At 31.8% G+C, this 13,419-nt stretch overlaps 2 pseudogenes; both read right to left on the bottom strand.

Annotated features, from left to right (window-relative positions):
* Positions 1-6,728: 6,728 nt before the first annotated feature.
* LOC150027903 (uncharacterized) lies at positions 6,729-8,347 on the bottom strand (annotated as a pseudogene).
* A 140-nt stretch (positions 8,348-8,487) lies between these two features.
* LOC150027902 (uncharacterized) lies at positions 8,488-12,257 on the bottom strand (annotated as a pseudogene).
* Positions 12,258-13,419: the final 1,162 nt, after the last annotated feature.

The following is a 13,419-nucleotide window of genomic DNA, read 5'->3' as shown; positions in this document are numbered from 1 at the left end:
TTTAATTCTTAAATTTGTAACTTAAACCTTCGGATATAGCAATTATGCAAGTTTAACATATGTGATCAATTGTTGTCGGTTAATAAATAGACTAAAAATTATAATAAATTAATAGAATTCAATTTTTGATATTTAGAGTTTAATTTTAGTCGCAAATTTAATCACACATGTGACAGATTTTTAGAGTTCAAGTTTTGCACATTTAAATTCTAAAAATTAAAATCTCAAAATTATAATAAATTGATGCAAAAACTATAATTAATCTTTTATTACATTAAAGGTCACATATATTATATTTTAAAAAATAAAACTTATAAGTTAAAAAATTATAAAAACATATTGATCTAATTAATATTGAGTTTGGTTCTCTTAAACACATTTCAAATATATTGAAAAAACTGTTTGATTAGATACTTCTCACTAATAATATATTATAAAAAGTTATTAAAATACTTAACCTTGTTTCATGAACAAAATAAACATTTAAACAAAGTAATGGTAGTAGTTGATTTTTCTTACCTACACCTTGAACCTTTATTTTTAATGGCATGTGATCTCAAGGGTCGTTAATATTGTAGTAGAAATTATTGGTCAACCACGTGGTTTTCTGGTGTGTGCCATGTACTTAATAATGGAAATTAACTCTTTCAATTGGAGGGTACCTTTGAAACCAACAACAGACGCGTAGGACAGACCATCATAAAAATTTTAGAAACTTTCTTCTAATTATAAAAAAATAAAGGTACAATTTAATGAAAGGCTGATATAGATTTGTGGATTTTAAAAATTTAAAGATCCTAAATAATTGAAGGTTTTAATTTGTTTGTAAAATTATTGTTCCGTTCGACATCATTTAGGTCAATCATCGTATCTGAGATATTATTCATTAGATCGCATCATCGCATCATTTAGGTCAATCATCCTATCTAGATATTATTTATTTTGAAACTCAGAATTTTATCACAATTCAATCTTTCAAAGATGTATCGAAAAGGTAAAAGAAAAAAATTATTTAAATTATCATTAATTTTAACTTTTAAACAATGTGAAATTATTTAACGTAATGATAATAATTATTATATGAATTTAAAAGATTTAAATTTAAATTTCTTGATTAAAAGCAGCACACTGATTTGTTCAATTGGTTTGATCCTCCAAATTTAAATTTCTTGAACAAAAACAGCCCACTGATTCTTCAACTGGTTTGATCCATGAACATGAGTTGTTTTTTTGTTTTGTTTATTCACGTGCCAAGTACCAAACACGAGACACGGTTTAGTACTATTATATTTTAATGTTTGAGTTTCTAATCCAATACCTAGATCTCCTTTATGAAGCAATAAAGTAAGAAAATGGATTATTTCAACAATTTTACGTATTATGGTTATTAACTATACATATAGATTATATTACAACTTTTTGTGTTTTTCTTAGAGCGTGTGAGATTTTTTTTTTAATTATGTTTTTAAACGGATAATATTTTGAGAAGAATTCTGCCACTTTTGTTCTTGACATTTTGATCTGACCTTGTATTAAGATATATTTAGGTGAGTAATATATTAGTATTATGATTATTTAAATGTATGACTAAAACTTATTAAGCTAATGCTCATTAAATGTGGAGATTTTGAAGTATAATGTTGATTAATTATGTATTTATTATCTTACTCATAATCTTAGAATATTTTTATGCATTTTTACTTACTTGTCTGAAGATATTTTTATTTTTATTTTTTACTGAAAGAGAGAAGATAACTTAATCTAATTAAAAAAAGAACATTTCAACACATAACAAGAAGAACGTTTCAATCTCGAAGAGGTAATCTTTACCCTTATAAGGCCAGATGGTATCTACTAGTAACAAGATGAATAATGAATGACGCAAGAATTGAAAGGAAATACTATCTCTAGAATATAGCTAAAAAACATTTTGGAAAACTTTTTTACAAATAAGATTATAAGACACTCCACGGAGTTGTATAATAATTTTAAAATAATTCACAATATTTTTTTGCATACATTTAAGTGACAAAAAAAAAACAAATAACTAAAAAAGTAACATTGAACACTTTATATTGGCTTACCCAAATTTAAACTACATTTAATTCTCCTTGTCAATTGTAAAGAGTTCCACCAATCAAAACCTTATTAAAAGTATTATCACCATCATTTTTATCTTAAAACAAGTACATAAAGTCATTCCTACCTTAGATAAATACATAAAGTCACTTTTTGACTAAGTACACAAGTCATTCCTAACTATACAACAAAATTTGTTTGAAAGATTAAAAGAAAAACTCTCAACAAGAGAATATTAAAATAATCATTTCTTGCTCTAGAGACTAACTTCGCAAATATGAAGGATATACAAATAAAACATTATCTTAGTTGTCTAACAAACGAGCTATTTCTATAAGCATTAAGAAGCTTGTGAATCTCTTTTTCATGCAATCTTCACATATTGCATGCATGTTCACTTATTCATATGATCATCAACTCATTCACTAATTAGCTATTTCCGCATGTTGAAGCTTCCTTTTATAGACATAAGAAATTGGGAACAGACATAAGAAATTAGGAACATTGTAGCTTGCATTCTTTCACTAGTCTTTTGGGTTGAGTGCTAAACCATTGTAATTCTTCACATTGTGAAGTTATATCCTTATGAGCTTTCTTTATGTCCTCTTTGAGAGTGTTCTATGTTTTTTAGATAGTTCTTAGTCTTAGGGGGGGTTAAGTAGATATAATCTGGAAAGGTGTTAATACTCTTTGTAATCTGGAGAGGTGATAATACTCGTTGTAATCTAGAGAGGTTAGAATACTCATTGTAACTAAGTGTGTTGCTGAGTGAAAGTTCTTAAGCAAACGACTTAAGGGGACTGGATGTAGTCTGAGTTTGGGTGAACCAGGATAATTTCTTATGTGTTATTATCTCTTTACTCTTGCTAGTGACTTTGCTTTGTTGTTTATTTTATCTTGACTTGATTAGATGGTCTGCCTAGATGATTCTGCTAGACGATCTAATTAGACAGTATATCTTTATCTATTAAAAAAATAGTTCAAACTTCATTCAACCCTCCTTTCTAGAGCTAACTACACCTATAGTTGGTATTAAAGCTAACCTCTAGTATTAGTTCTTAACATGATAAGAGGAAAAGATCCTGATAGACTCTAAAGATTCTAAAGTAAAATTTGTTATTTCTCCACCCCTTTTTAAGGGAGAAAAGTTTTAATTATGGAAACTCCAGACGACTACTTTTCTTGAGTATTACAATATTGATTTATTGAAGAGTTTTGAAATTGACATCCCCTCCTTACTTCATGTCACTGGTAAGTTGTTATCGTGAAATACTTGGTTTGAAGAACATAAATATAAATGTTAGTTTAATGCTAAGGTTATGCATATTTTGATATGTGTTTGATTCAAAAAAGAGATTGTTAAAGTCCATGCTATGCTATGCCAAGTGCAAAAGAAATGTGGAAAACCTTAACCTTGTCACATGAAGGATATAAAGGGGTTCTATGGACGAGATGTTTTCTATGGAAAACATTATGAGCATTCAATCAATGATTACAAGGCTACAAATTGATCTCAATAGTCTAAGATCTCTTGGAGCTACTATCAATCATTATGAAATCAATGATAAGGTGTTGAGGACTCTTCCCCTGCTATGCTAGGAGACTGCCTTAAGAGCATTTGAGGACTTGGAAACCGTGTCTCTGGAAAAATGGGTAGGTATTCTTCTTATACACGAACAGGTCTTCTAAGGTGATGCCAAAACTGTCAAAGTAAAAGATCTTGTGTTGAGAAGTTGACAAAAAGAAAATATGGGAGTGTTTGTTAAAATCTATCAAGTTGTAGATGAAGCCACAGATAGCTCTAATACAAATGATGATAAACTTTCGTTTCTTACAAATAAATTCAAAAAGATATTGAAAAAGCATGGAAATTATAATGGCAAAAAATTCGGGCACAAATATCATAAGGAGAATATTGTTTGTTACGAGTGCATAAAGCCTAGAAACTACAACTCAAAGTGTCTAAATCTTGAAAGGAAAAAGAGAAGGAAAAGGGGAGGAAAAAAGAAGAAGAAACTTAAGAAGAAAACGAGTTTCATGTCTACTTGGAAAGATTTAGATTCTTCTATTAAGATACTAAATGATTTATTAGTCTCATGACATGAAAGTCTAAATGTTTTGGTGATAACAAACATTATAAGCAATATTATGATTTATAATGAAGCTCACTTATGTGTAGTATAGACAATATTAATAAAAGAAGATAAGCAAGACCCACTAGACGATCCTATATTGAAAAGATCCATTAGACAATCTAGTAAAGTTGCATCAAACAATTCAATCTTCGTCTCAACATTAAATAAATATCTAAGAACTTATATGATACAAAAAGAACATTCAAAACAAATAACGTTGTCCAAGAAGATAGTTTAAATATAATGAGAAACACTAGACGGTCTCATAGGACTAGATCATACGTTCTTGCTAGAAGGTATCGTCAAACGATCCTATTACTCATGCACACGTAAGAAGATCTTGTTAGGTAGACCCAAAAGACACAACAAGATTAGAAGAACCCAAAGCACATGAAAGTTTAACTAAACAATGCTTATAATCACATCAAACGGTCACTGAAGCTTGCACAAGACTGATGATCCCTTTGTCTTCTACTCATCAGATGGTCTACTATATCAGGGAGTTTCAATACTTAACTTCTACATTATTATAATACTTCATGACACTGCTTATATGTTTTCGAATCTTATTTGATATTCTTAAATAATAGAAAGCACAATTTCCAACACAAAATACTGCTTAAATGATTTTGGAAACTTTTCGTATTTGAGAACGCGTACTAAAAATATCAAATATTATGTGTTTCAATTTTTTGTGAATGAAAAACAATTTCCAGATTGACTATAAATGATTTCGGATACAGTTGTGCATTTAAATTTGAGTTTAAAATTTATTGGAAAGTTTTTTAATGAACAATGTTTTAACTAGAAAGCTTTTAAAAAACAAAGTATGCATATTTTCCACATAAGAGTTTTCCGAAATATATTTTAAGAAAAACTAACCATGTTAAAATATAATTACACTTCAACGTTCAATTTGATATTAACTTGAAAAGTATTTGAAAATACTTTTATAGTGAACTATCTGAGAATATAAAGACTGGATAATTTGAAAAAATAAAAGATATTGTTTAAGCTATACCCATGATTTACTATGATGTTTATATTGTTCACTAATACTTATATTGTTTCCAAAAGTTATCAAAGGAACATAAAAACACATATAGAGTTGAAAGTCAAACTTTCCTAATTGAGTATATGATAGGAAAGAGATGAAGTTGAGAAATGAGATTTTTGCAAATGAAGATTTTTGCATTTCTCTTTCTTTGTCACTTCTTTTGCTCCACCTTTAACTACTGTCCTTTTAGATGTGAATGAGTTCTGTCATGGACATATTGTCCAAACTTTTGTAAGTCAGGTGTTGTGACCTATGGTTTCCAAAATTAAGCAAACTACGTAATATTTTTTTAATGTAATCATAGTTATGGTAGTGTTTATTAAAAGATCTGAGCCCATTTAATATGATCTAAAATTTATTAAACATACTTTGTATGCTTTCATTACATTCCATATTAAACAACTCATATTGACGAGTAAGAAGACTTATATATCTTATTGCATTTTACCTTTATAGAACCCTAGTATGTTACAATTAAAGTGTCCCATATCTCATTAACTCCTTAAATGCTTGGACTTTAGAGTAGTCTAATGATAGAACACACATCAACGTTTCTTTGGAGTTTAACAAATATCATTGTTTCTAATCTTCAGTCTAAAGAACTTTAGTTACAAGTAACCTATCCTTCCACTACAAGAAATTGTTCATTTACATGCCGATTATTACATACGGATCTGAATCTATATGTAAAGTGAGCATTACATACGGATATTTACATACGGATTTAATTCAGTATGTAAATAGACATCACTTTTAGCGACCACCAAATTCGGTTGCTAAAAGCACTATAATCGATCGCTAAACATATCTGCGACCGAAACAATCACCAAATAAAGATGGAAGCGAAAACCCTAGTCGCAAAGTCGTTAGCGACCGAATTATAAAGTGGTCGCTAATTTGCAACCGAAATTCCGGTGGCTAAATCGGTCGCAGAGAATTTGGTCACCAAAATTTAGAAACTAAATTAGCAACCGAAAATTCGGTTGCTAAATTCGTCGCAGATAAATTTAGTCACCAAAATTCGAAAACCAAATTAGCAACCGAAATTTCAGTGGCTAAATCGGTCGCAGAAAATTTGGTCACCAAAATTCAAAAACCAAATTAGCTACCCAAATTTCGGTGGCTAAGATAGAAGGTGATAACGACCACCATTTTCGGTCGCTAAAAATAAATCATTTGGTGGCTAAATGGAGATCCCTATAGCGACAAATTTGATTTCGGTGGCTATTTTTATATGTATTATTAATACCTATTTAAAATGGTATTTTGACCATTTTATAAACAAATTCAAACTTGCTTATAGATACTCAAAATTCAATCAAGCTAAATTGGAATGAACTTAAAATACATAGTTTAAGAAGAAGTTGTACTCAAATTAAAGGTAAATCGTACTACACAACTAAAATTGTTGAAAACTAGTTAAAAGAGTCAAATCTATGATATAATTCAACATACAACTAATCTTCTTTTGAACTGTTATCTCTAATGTGGTCTCCTTTATGATGTCCACTAGTAGTAGGATCTGAAGAGCCTGATGCGGGATTTTTCATTTGAATGTGTTGGAGGATGAGTTGCATCTACTCATCTTGTTTGCGCATGCGATCACTTTGCTCTTCATGAGTTTTCATCAATAGCTCCATCTTTTCTTCAAGTGTCCGCTCCTTGACACGTTTTGTCATAAGTTCATCATTTAACTTTTGAATAATCTCACGTATTTCTTCTATTTGATGGACTACTGGAGCTTGACTTGTAGCAGAGTGAGCACTTGTTGAACCATTAAACCTTTTGCTCAATACACCAAGACCATAGACATTCCCCTTTTTTATTTCCATTTCCAACAACATCGATGTATATTTCATTGTCATCAATAGAGGCAACATGAGAGTTTTGTGAAGATGCGCTTTCAAGCATTTGCTGTTGTCGGGCTTCTTCTCGACGTTTCTTATATTTCTCCTGAAAATGAAGTCAAATTGATTATTGTGAAGAAAACACACTGTTGTCGCGAGTCTTGTCATTGACCCATTGTCCAGTCTTCAATTTCTTTGTTCTCTCTACAACCTCCCAAGCAGTTGGTTGTCATTCAAGCTCTTTAGTCTACATAAATTTAATAAAAAGATATAATAGATTGTATTAAAATTAAATATAGAAAGAGAATAAATATAATAATATTACCATTTTTTCAAAGTGAGCCGCGGTAGATATGGAACCACCACAGTAGGCTGAGGCTCCCTTCTCAACAGCCCGATTCGCCTTGGCAATAGCACTTTTGTTCTGGAATTTTGTAGAACTCCAATGCTGGTGCAAGGTTGCTCGAACAAGTGATGGAATCCAGGTCCCCTTATCTTGACCATGCCTAACTTTACTCATAGTTTTTTTAAAGATACGGGAGGCTTTTGTATCAAAAATGGATCTAATGAGTTGGTCTTGTTCCATATCCCACCTATACTCTTTCTGCATGTAAAATAAATTAGAAAACAAACATTGTAGAAAATAAAATATCATTTTAAATGTAATCATAACTCAAATTACCTCAAACTCTCCAAACCATCTACCTCTAAGCTCAAGACAAACCTTCTTCCAAGTGGGACTGGGTTCATCATATTTTTGCTTGATGATTCGTGAGATTACATTGGAAGGTCCATTTGCTGGTGAAAAACTGTGTTCAAAACATATTATCAAAATGATATATGAAAATCAGATCATATTGATGAATTACAATTAGATTAAAATATACTTACTCTCCTTTTTCTGCATGAAGCCAGGTTCTTTGATCAACTACATTGCCAGACTCATTGTCAGGTGTAAGAGAGTCTTGTATCAGTGAAGGTTGATTCATAGTTGGCTCTGTAGAAAAGGTAGTAGGATTTGATTCTCCTACATGATGTTCAATATCTTGTTTGTAAAGTGTAGGAAGTGGGGTGGCTCCTTCATAAATATTATGTGTAGACTCCATAGTTGTTGGAAGAACAAATGAAGGGGGAATGTTGGTGTTGGGTAAAGATATATCAACATCACGAACACCTCGACCACCACGATTAGGTGGTCTATGACCACCACCTCTACCCCTTGGTGTCATCTGCAAGTAAAAAATATTACATATATAAGATATAATCAATACAATAATCAAAGTGGATCAATCAATTTTGAATGAACAAATAAAGTAATCATGATCAAAAGACTCAAACCTGATAGTGTTTCTACAACCAAATAGGTCAGTTATTTTACCTGTTATTCACTACAATTATGGAAAACCACAATAAAATTAATGTTAAAGATAATTTGAACAAGGTATACAATAAATTTTAATGCATGAATTACCAAAGAGGTATCTGTGTCACTGAAATCACTCTCAATGTTATCCTCACTTGAAATGTATTCCTTCTCGTATTGTTCATCTATGTTTGTTTCATTTAGTAATTGAAGATCTACTTCTTCTCCCCTCCCATCAACATCAGCAAGAGAATCATGAATGAATTATGGATCAACATGTAGCACTACTTCAAGTTGTAGAAGCTCATCATCTTGGTATGGAGTGTCATGCTCAACCTCACTCTATCAATGATTCTAACACGAGCTTTTGTTTTAATTACTCCCAACCAACCTTGGTGTCCCTCTAGATATTAGGTGTAATAAACTTGCTCTGCTTGTTGTGCAAATATGAATGGATCATACGCTTTATTATATCTCCGTGATTCTTTTACTTGAACGATGTCATAGTTCTTATCTACTTTGGTTCCTATATTAGGAGTATTATCAAACCATTCACACTGAAAGAGAACTACATTCATTATTGGAAATCCAGTATACTCCAATTGAATAATATTAGACAATATTCCATAAAAATATGACTTTGATTGACCATTGGTTCCTCGTACATAAACACCATAGTTAGTTCAATTCATGCCTTCACTCCAAAGAACAGTGTAAAATTTGTATCCATTGATAACATAGATAAGCCATGATTGAACTTTTCTCTTAGGACCCCATGCTAAATTAACCAATAATGGATCTTCAATATTATTTTCTGGATTTAGAACCTAAACAAAAGGTTAAAAATTACACAATGTCTATCGAAAAATAAATTTTTAATAAAAGGCAAATTAAAAACCTACATATTGTTTGAACCATGTAGCAAAATAGGATGAAATGTATTGGTCAATTTGAGCTTCTAAGGCAGTAGGACTAATCTCTCTTAAATATTCAACATAAATACTGCAACAACGAAATTGATTATTCAAACCTCATGCAACATAATTAACTTTCTTTTCAAATGAGTGAATATCATCTTACTCAAAAATATGGTTGAACCTCTTCACAGTTTTAAAGAACATACAATTGGGCAGCATCAAAGTCTCTTTGATCTAGATAATATGTCTTGCATTTTCCAATTTCTCTTTCTGGATAATTGAAAATTGAAATAGGAGGAGCACGTGAAGAACCCTCACCTACTTCAAGATTACGAGGGATCATAGTCCTTCTTGTTTCAACATGATCAGGATAATAAAATGAGGCAAATGTAGATGTTTCCTCCACCAAGTAAGCTTCACAAATAGAGCCTTCCAGCCTGGCTTTATTTTTTACTTTCTTTTTTAGGGAGTGTAAGAACCTAAAAGAAAATATGGATGTACATAATTTAAAATATTAAATAAATAAACTACAAATGTTATAATAGTGATTAGTAATTTTATACCTCTCAAATGGATACATCCAACGATATTGGACTGGACCACCAACTTTTGCCTCGTAAGGTAGATGAATTGGAAGATGTTCCATGGAATCAAAGAAGCTTGGTGGAAATATTTGTTCCAATTTACACAATAACACAGGAATATTTTCTTCCATAACTCTTAGGTGTTCAACATTTAGTGTTGTCGAACTTAATTCTCTAAAGAAAAGACTAAGTTCAATAAGAACTTTCCAAATTAATTTTGGTAATGCGTCAAATGCAATTGGAAGCAAACGTTGCATGAACACATGACAATCATGACTTTTCATGTCATGTAACTTGCCTTGATTAAGGTCAACACATCTACCCAAATTGGAAGCATATCCATCTGGAAACTTCAGTTCTTTAACCCATTTACAAATAAAGACTCTTTTTTGGGATTTTGTAAATGTATATGCTGCTTTTGGTTTGATAAGTTTGTCACCACCAATGTCTTTCAACTCTAGCTCTTTTCGATTGCATATTTGTGCTACATCCAATCGAGCGTTGTTTGTGTCCTTAGTTTTTCCTTTGATAGTGTCAAACACATTCATGAACACATTTCTCTTTGTGTGCATAACATCAATATTGTGACGTAAAAGTTGAGTTTTCCAATATGGCAACCTCCAAAATATACTTTGTTTCTTCCAATTATGTTTAATACCATATTCAGGAATATTTTGTTGTTCTTGTAATTCAGTGCAAACTGGTAAGTGTGCAACCCTATTCCAAATGTCAAGACTAGACAAATGTGGAGGTGGGGGATCAGTCTCAACAAACTTCTTCTTGAATGTCTTTTTATTCTTCCTAAATTGATGATCAAGTGAAAGAAAATAACGATGACAATTGAAAAAGGATATCTTGTGGCTATTACTAAGATAAAATGCCTTTGTTCTTTCCATACATATAGGGCAAGCAAGTCTACCAGAAGTCATCCAACCCGATAACATGCTGTAAGCGGGAAAGTCATTAATTGTCCACATCAAAGTTGCTTTCATCATAAAATTTTGCCTTAGTGACACATCATAAGTCAATATCCCTTCAGTCCATAAGGTGCATAAGTCATCTATAAGTGGTTGCAAGAACACATCAATCTTATGTTTTGGATTTGAAGGACCTGGAACTAAGATTGTCAAAAACATAAACTCCCTCTTCATGCACATGGAAGGCGGAAGGTTGTATGGAGTTAGGATAACTGGTCAAGAAGAATAACTTTTTCCATATTAACCAAAAGGATTAAACTCATCTGCACATAAACCTAATCTGGCATTTATTGGGTCTTAACTAAAATCAGGATGTATTATATCAAAATGCTTCCAAGCTTCTCCATCAGATGGATGAGACAAAATAGACGGGTCCCTTTGATTCTCACTATGCCATCTCATGTGAGGTGCAGTTGTCATTGAAGAGTATAACCTTCTAAGTCTAGGAATGATGGGAAAGTACCACATTTTCATAACAACAATTTTCTTTTCAATCCCCCTCCTTGACAGTCTTGTATCGCTCCATTCCACAAATAAAGCAATTAGTTATACTTTTATGAAAATTTTCCCTATAATACAACATGCATCCTTTTGGACAACAATCAATTTTCGTACAACCCAAACCTAATTTTTCCACCGACTTCTTAGCTTGGAAAAAATTATTAACCATTCGATGATCTTTGGGCATAGTCTCCCCCATAAGTTGGACCATTCTATTGAAACATCCTTCAGACATATTATAATCAGATTTCAAGCTTAGAGCTTCCAAAGAAGCTGACAATTCTGAGTGATTCTCACATCCTTCCCACAAGGGTGGTTGTGCAGCAGCAAACATGTTAAAAAAAAATTGAGTTTCAAGATCAGGATTTTCCTCCATGTACTCAGATCCAATAACACTCTCTGGTTGCATGCAATGTACATTTGAGGGCCCCACATGATCCATTACCATTTGATGGAAACGACCTAATTCTTCTCTTTGTTCACAAGTTCCATAACATGAACCGACAACATCCACTGGGGGAGATTGTGGCAATTCTTCACCATGATTTGTCCACCAATAAAAATTAGGCATGAATCCCTCTTGATAAAGATCCCACCCAACTTGATCCACATACTTTAAAACTTTACAACTACATTTAATACAAGGACATCTTAACATTTCACCTTGTTCTTGAAACTTTTCTTGACTAATAACATATTTGTAGGAACTCATACACTCCTTCTCTAAATTCCTCTGTTAGATGTTTGTTTCTGTCCAATCTTTTATACATCCACTTTCTACCTTATGGGATTTCCATTAATGCAATCTGACTACAAAAAATTCCTAATTTATAAACTTGTTTTAAGAGAGAGAAAATAGGACACTGAATGGAAAAAGTAAAAATATGCAAATATGAAAGTATTGGATTGACAACATACCTTTGTTGGTTCACTTTGTAACTGATCTTGGAAGGAGGTACTACTATTTATATAGAGGTGCTGCTATCTACCTATTTTTCCTGTAGACAAGAGAGGTATGAGCACACAGAAACAATTGAAAATGAACAGGCTATCATTTACACTCCACTCAGCAAAATCTTTCATCACACTTTTGGATGAAAAGTGTAATGCCAATAATGCCACAAAAAATCGTTACTGGTTCTTCTATCTTACACTTATGCATAGAGAACAATATTATCATTTATCAGTAAAAGATATTTTCATCTACATCCACGCTTTTAACAGAATAAACGAAAGTGTTTACCATTTCCCCCTTTTACACGACATAAAGAAACAGTAATAAATCTTTCCCCACCACTTTCACCTTTTCTCTTATCCCCCATATCTCCTACCAACTACCAAGAAAACCCCAAAAGAGGCAATGACAACGCAATCTTGTATGGTAGCATTCTTGTCTTCATTTACAAGTTCCAAAAAGAATTGATGCACAAGTTAGTTAATGGGGTGACATTGGCCATAGATTAACAATAGAGCAACTATAAAGCAATCTTCTTGAGAAATGAGGTTTAAGAACAAAATGGGGGAACAACACTTTATCAAAATTAAATACATGATGATAGTAAAGTGGTCCACACAAAAAGTCTAAACAGAGCATGCATCTTAATTTGCTCAGGTTTTTGTGTAATTCATGCAATTAAACAACTAGGCTAAGCGTCAGAATCATTATCCGCTTGTAGATATGCAGTAAAAAAAATACTCCAAATAAATGTCATGGACCAATGTTGACAGGTATCATCCTAAACAAAAAATAAGTGACTATTTGGTGGCAGTAATCCATTCCAGCTAGTGGGGCGAAGCAGCCAACCAGTCCCTATAACCGAAATGGCTGGATAGGACATAATGGAATGACCACAATTTTCAAGGTTAAATATAAGTTATATAATTTATACTAGTCATATAAAAACATTAAAAAATATATACCAATAATTAAGTTGTAAAAAATTGTAGTTTTAAGCTAAA

This window comes from Phaseolus vulgaris, chromosome 4 (assembly GCF_051622355.1).
Source record: "Phaseolus vulgaris cultivar YP4 chromosome 4, ASM5162235v1, whole genome shotgun sequence".
NCBI lineage: Eukaryota > Viridiplantae > Streptophyta > Magnoliopsida > Fabales > Fabaceae > Phaseolus > Phaseolus vulgaris.
The sequence above is the reverse complement of the archived record's forward strand: the minus strand, read 5'-3'. Positions and strand labels throughout refer to the sequence as shown.